The sequence below is a fragment of the Anabas testudineus genome, chromosome 5 (genome assembly GCF_900324465.2).
Source record: "Anabas testudineus chromosome 5, fAnaTes1.2, whole genome shotgun sequence".
Classification (NCBI taxonomy): Eukaryota; Metazoa; Chordata; class Actinopteri; order Anabantiformes; family Anabantidae; genus Anabas; species Anabas testudineus.
Window position 1 is genome coordinate 25,663,894 of NC_046614.1, and position 6,426 is coordinate 25,670,319.

Sequence of the window (6,426 nt, forward strand, 5' to 3'; positions counted from 1 at the left end):
CGTGTCAGATTAACGGATGAGAATGTGATAAAAAAAACTTTGCACTGTACTCAATCAATCTACAGCAGAGACAAACTGCTGCGCTGATATGACAACTCCCATCTTTGGCAGGTGTTCTTAAGTTGTTCTAAGTGCACACTTCATTTTTTGTATGTGCATGTGTACCCATGACATGTTTTCTGCATTATAAACGTTGGAATATCATTAAGGAAGCTGCATGTATGTGCGTATGATAGAATGAGTGCATGTCCTTGGTGTAAGTTTGTATGTTTTCAGTCAGTTTCATTAGCAGTGGGAGATACAGTATGTGGGTTAGGGTGCCGTCCTCATTGTTAATATTTAATCTCAGCGCTGGCAGAAAGAAATGGGGCAGAGAAACAGAGGCCTAATGTGACGGAGACGCTCCGTATGATGGGGGATGTGTGTTTGTGAGTGCACGTCTCCATTTTTTGTGGCTCTGTTGTTTTTGTTTCTTTGATTTCTGTCTGCATCATGTTTGCATGGATAAAATAGGCTACTACACAGTTTTTCATGTGTTTTCAATGCATCTATGTCCACAACTACATGCAAACTGTTCTCATTCAACTCTACACATGCTTATTAATGTGTCATGACACATGCGTGCTGTCTTTCTTCACGTGTCCTGCTCTTAGGCTACAGCTTTGACCATGTGTATATTTAAGTAGCTCTGTACTGTGATCATAATAATGTTAATTTAACACTTTTTCCAAGGTGCTGTCAAAGACACGTCAGCAGCACTGACTTGTTGTAAGAACGTCCTAATCCTGCGGAATTAGCAAGAAGTTAAATAAAGACTTAGGAGTCTCAGTAAAGGAAACAGTCAGTAGAGGTTCGGACTGTTACCTGTTATCTACTGCTGTTCTTTATGATGAGGAGACTGAATATTCAGTTGTAAAGTAAACAGACGTGTAAGGAAAATACACAGCAGGTTGTACAAACCACAGCTGTAATGAGAGACAGAGGCTCAAAAAATAATAATATATTCTGGGTGATTGGCAGGTGGGGATCATAACACTGTACCATTACCATTATCATGTTTGGTTGTTGGTGTACATGTTCTCTGGAACATGAATGAACTGTTGGAGTTTCTGTGATTTCACACTCCTTCTCAGAATATACTGCTCTTTCCCACCGCAGCTGCGTGTTAATTGATCTAATTAACTGATAGTGGATCGTTCTGCTGCTGGCGTTGACGTTCTCTCTCTGTTCAGGTCTACTCGGGTCAGCTCTGGCTGTTTTCAGGTCCCCGTTGGATCAGGTCTCTCTTTATTAAAAATTAATTTATTCTTGTCTAGTTCAGGTGAGTCTTCCATGGGTCTGTGTTTTAGACCTGTGACAATCTCTCGTGAGCCTGAGGGAAAGCTGCAGAGGGGAGGACAGAGGAAAGATGGCAAAAGTCATTCATTCATTATCTTTACTGCTTATTCTGTTGAGGGTGACGGGGGATGGAGCACTGCTGATACTGGACAGGGTCCACCCTGGATAGGTAGCCAGTCTGATGCTAACCACATCTATAACATTATACAGAAACCTGACTCTGGATGATCCACATCCTGTAACTTCTTCTGACTATCTTACAAGCTTTTTGTAGTGAAACTTTTATTTGGTATGTTTATTCTCAGGTTTTGTTGGTATGACTGGTGGTACGCACAGATTTACAAGAAATGTGCCAGTCTGGTCTTTTTATCCCAATCTAAGCCAACAGTCCAATCCAACACTAAGTTACCAGTAGAACTTCACTGAATTTGATGTTCTGAACTATCTGACACAAAATAAAACACCTTATATTCCGAAAGCTTAAATCCAGGTAAAGTAGTAATAAAGCTCAATGGGATTTTGAATGGGGTTTTCAGAAGTGCAGGTTCACTTGAGTTCAGTGGCTGTGGTACAGCATCAAGCTTCACTTCTGCACCGATTAAAACATCCTGATCATAGAAATGATGAGAAACTGTCTGACTACACAGTTCACATAGTTCACAGGCTTGACACATGCTCATTAATAATTGTTCAACATGTTTAAGTTTATATGTTTACAGTTATAAATTATTGAAGGGATATCTAAATCTGACATGACATGTTCATTTAGAGTGAAGACATCTCACCCTGTTGGACTTTCTGAACTACACTATCACTCAGTTTAAACACCCTGAATGTGTTTTCAAGTTGTCATTCGCACTGAACAGCGGCAGACACTGGACATGAATTATAAAGGTCTGTAGGTGGAAGCATTTTGTTTTCATGCTACTACATTCAATAAATAATTTATTTACTCCAAACTAGTTGCACTCAGCTACAGGATTTTCAGGAAACATCATCCACAAGCTTGTTTTGGCTAATTTAAATTAGTACTTAGACTGGTAGTAGCTTTGTATATTCAGTGATAATTATTTCTTTGTGGGATAATTGTATTTATTTCCAGATTTGGGAGCTTATAACTGCAGTAAGCAGTGAGGTCATTTAGTTTTGTTAAGTAGAAATCACAGGAAAAACATTGTGAAAAGCATAACTGGGCAATTTGATAGAATATGTGAGGTTTGAAGCATTGTGTGCTGATGATATTACACTGACCTGAGAATTACCATGTGAGAGAGGGGTGCTTAAAAGTGAAATAAGAGAAATGAAAGCCAAGAGGACAGGGAGAAAGGATTGTGTTAAATTCAAGATAAGAGCATATTATAGCCAGTAGAGGAGGCAGATATGGGAGAGGGGATATGATTCAGTGGGGGCAAGGGGACGTGAGGCACTTCTCGAAGAGATGAGTTTTCAGCCTGTGGTGAAAGATAAGTCTGATGTTCTGACTGGAGTAGGCCTGGAGGTATCACAGTGAGCCCTCTTGGCTTCTGTAGTCATTTCAGAAATCACTCATGCCTTCTGAAATATACTACAGAGAAAAAAAACCAAGCTTTTTCCTCTTTAAGATAGAAGATCATTACACGAGACCAGAGACCTCAAACTCTGGCTATTTGACGTCTTCAGGAAACCAGCTGATTGATACACGTGTTCCCAGACTGCAGCCCCATCAGACACCACGCACCATCGTAAACAAAGACGTAGCTTAGCGGGGGTTTGTCTTATTTGAAGAAGCCGGTCGTGACTTGAAAGTACAGTGATGACACGTTCATTTCAATGGTGTTTCGTAGTGAGAGGACTAATGAAGGAATAACTGATGACACGATCTTCAGAGTAGCTCAGTCCTCATTAAGGCATATTTCCAGGTGAAATAAACTGGGTTAAGATGTTAATGCAAATGAAGCTAAATTCTATTAATTCCTGAATACGTTGATAAAATGTAAACTATAGGTTTGTTTGGTTTACTTGCAAATGTTCGTTATTTTGGTGACACGAATGTTACTTCTGGTTTAAACGACCTCAGCCTAGTGCTGGGTAGTCTGACCTACACCTACACTACCCACACCACAGACCACACATACCCAACCACATACCACAGACCCACCACCACACCTACCCACAGACCCACACTACCCACAGACCTACACTACCCAGACCCCACAACCACAACCCACCCACAGACCCACACTACCCACAGACCCCACACTCACGACCCCACACAGACCCACACTACCACAGACCCACTACCACGACCACACTACCCCAACCTAGACCCACACACCCACAGACCCCACTACCCCGACACACTACCCACAGACCACAGACACACCTCACTACCCACACACCCACAACCTACACTACCACAGACCACACTACCCACAGACCACCTCCCACAACCCACACTACCCACAGACTCACACTACCACAGACCCACACTACCCACAGACCACACTACCCACCCCACTACCCACAGGACCTCCTACCCACAACCACACTACCACAGACCTCCTCACACCCACAGACCTACACTACCCACAGACCCACAGACCTACACTACCCACAGACCCACACTACCCACAGACCCACACTACCCACAGACCCACACTACCCACAGACCCACACTACCCACAGACCCACACTACCCACAGACCCACACTACCCACAGACCCACACTACCCACAGACTCACACTACCCACAGACCCACACTACCCACAGACCCACACTACCCACAGACCCACACTACCCACAGACCCACACTACCCACAGACCCACACTACCCACAGACCCACACTACCCACAGACCTACACTACCCACAGACCCACACTACCCACAGACCCACACCAATTTAAATGTAATCACCTGTTATGTTTGAGATACAACAGCAGCAGCAGCATTTGTGATGTAAGCAACGAAGAAGGTGAAGTAAAGAGCAAAGAAACTTAATGCGTCAAGAAAAGGTTGGAGTGGACGGATGGATTGATAAACTCACTTAGTTCTGTTGTGGAAACCAACTTAATGTTACGTTAACATCACTAATAACATACTTTTCAACAAATTGTTGATTAACTGCTATGAGAGGTTTTAACTTTTAATAGGTTGGTGGTCTTAAACTAATCTTTGAATCTAGAAACTGATCCAAAGAAACATGCTTCAGAAGAAGAACAATGCAAAGGGAATCTTAATGGGGGACTGTACTGAGTTGCTGATGCTTATGGAACAGATGCTGGTCCAGATGCCACGTAATGACTTTAGCTCTCTAGATGTATCTCTCTTTTTTTGTTAAATCACATTAGATTGTTGTTTTGGGGCTGAAAGGACACGGTGACATTAATAGTTCCATGTGATGTTTAAACTGACTTGCAAACATAACATTAACTAAAACTGGAGTGATGTTTTGTGCAGCAGACCCACAGAACTAAACACAGACATTTAGGGAACTAACAGTAAATAACCTGTGACATTCTTCATCAAGGTAATGTGAGGCTCACGTGTCAGCTGTACTCGTCCTATGGATCATTAAACCTTTGCACCACCACCAAAACCAGCATGTGGATTTTCCTGGTAAAAGACCCGAGTAGAAAATACAATTTGTGCTTTGGTTATTTGCACACCACTCCTCACACTGCTAAAGACAAAAAATCACATTCCATTAATTAAGCCGCCTGGTTTCTGTGCCACTCTTCTTCATGCCTTTGCTCAGACTCAGTCTGCTGAGGCACAACTAAGGGCCCAGTGTGATAAACATATCATACCACCCTGTCAGGAATTTGCCTTGTAACACAGATAAGTATCTTGACAGTGGTCTTTGTAACAAACAGGAGTCTAGCGACTTAATTAGCAAATTAGAGACCCAGAGAGCAAGCGGGGTTTGACAGATGAGACAATAAATGTCACTGGTTAATGCCCCCACCCTGTTCTCCAGCTCTGAGTGTGCACATAAACACACTCACCAAGGCAACACAGGCAGACACACGAACGCACAAACATTACTGGAGGCGTCCCAGGATGTACACAGATACATAAATAGGATTCCCACACAGAAGAATGCACAAACACACTTTAACACCTGTTGCATGATCAATAACCATTTGTATATGCAATAGGCTCCCAGATCCCTAACCTAATAACAGCCCAGTCTGTGTATAAGTACAACGTTTGTCTCTTCTCTCTTACGTGGTGATGAACTAGTAGGCGGTTCATGTGCAGGCGAACAGCATCAATACATAATCTGCACATGCACAGATTCTACTGCTCTGTTTTCTCTGTCTCTATCCACCTCTCTGTCCTCAGGCCTCATAGACCAGGTCACAGAAGGTATTCAGAGAATTACTGAGAAACATGCAAAGTCACGCCATTGATCCATTGTTCCCAGCAAGGAGGGGTCCTATCTAAAATCACCCCCCTCAGGCAATATTGGCTGAAGGAATGTGAAAACAGAAGACGTCTGCCTTGGGTGCTTTAGGGCGCACATTGATCACCTAGACAGAGAGGGACAGTTCTTTGGGAAAATAATGATGACACAGGCGATGAAATTGATCTTAACTCATGGTCTGTCATTAGGTGCTGAAGTTAATTAGGTGAGATTGTTGACTGGACGCAGCATGTGGTGCAGAGCAGTTTGTGATTTCAGAATTATTTTAAGTTTGGTTTAAAAAGCGTCTCAGATTCTTGGGATTCTTGAAAGAGCCTTTTACCGTTTTGTGACAAACTGGCAGCAGAAATGATTCCCTAATTGTGAAAATGGAAAGTGAGAATGAGCCAAACCAATAGAGAACAGGGAGAATGAAGCGTTTTTGGACCGTGTTGGAGTTTCATTAAAAAAAAAAAAAAGACCTGCAGTGATCACTCAAATGGTTCAGTAATAAAGCTGAACGTATGCAGTTTGTTGTCATTTAGGAAGTAGCATTTAGAGTTAATTAGGTGAAAGCCTCAAGAGGTTGTAGTGTTAAAAGGAAAATTCTGTGTCACTCTGAGGAGCTTGCAGTGAAATGATGCTCAGATTAGTTGGAATATAGCTGACGGTCGCCAGATCAAGTCATCGACGTCACTAATT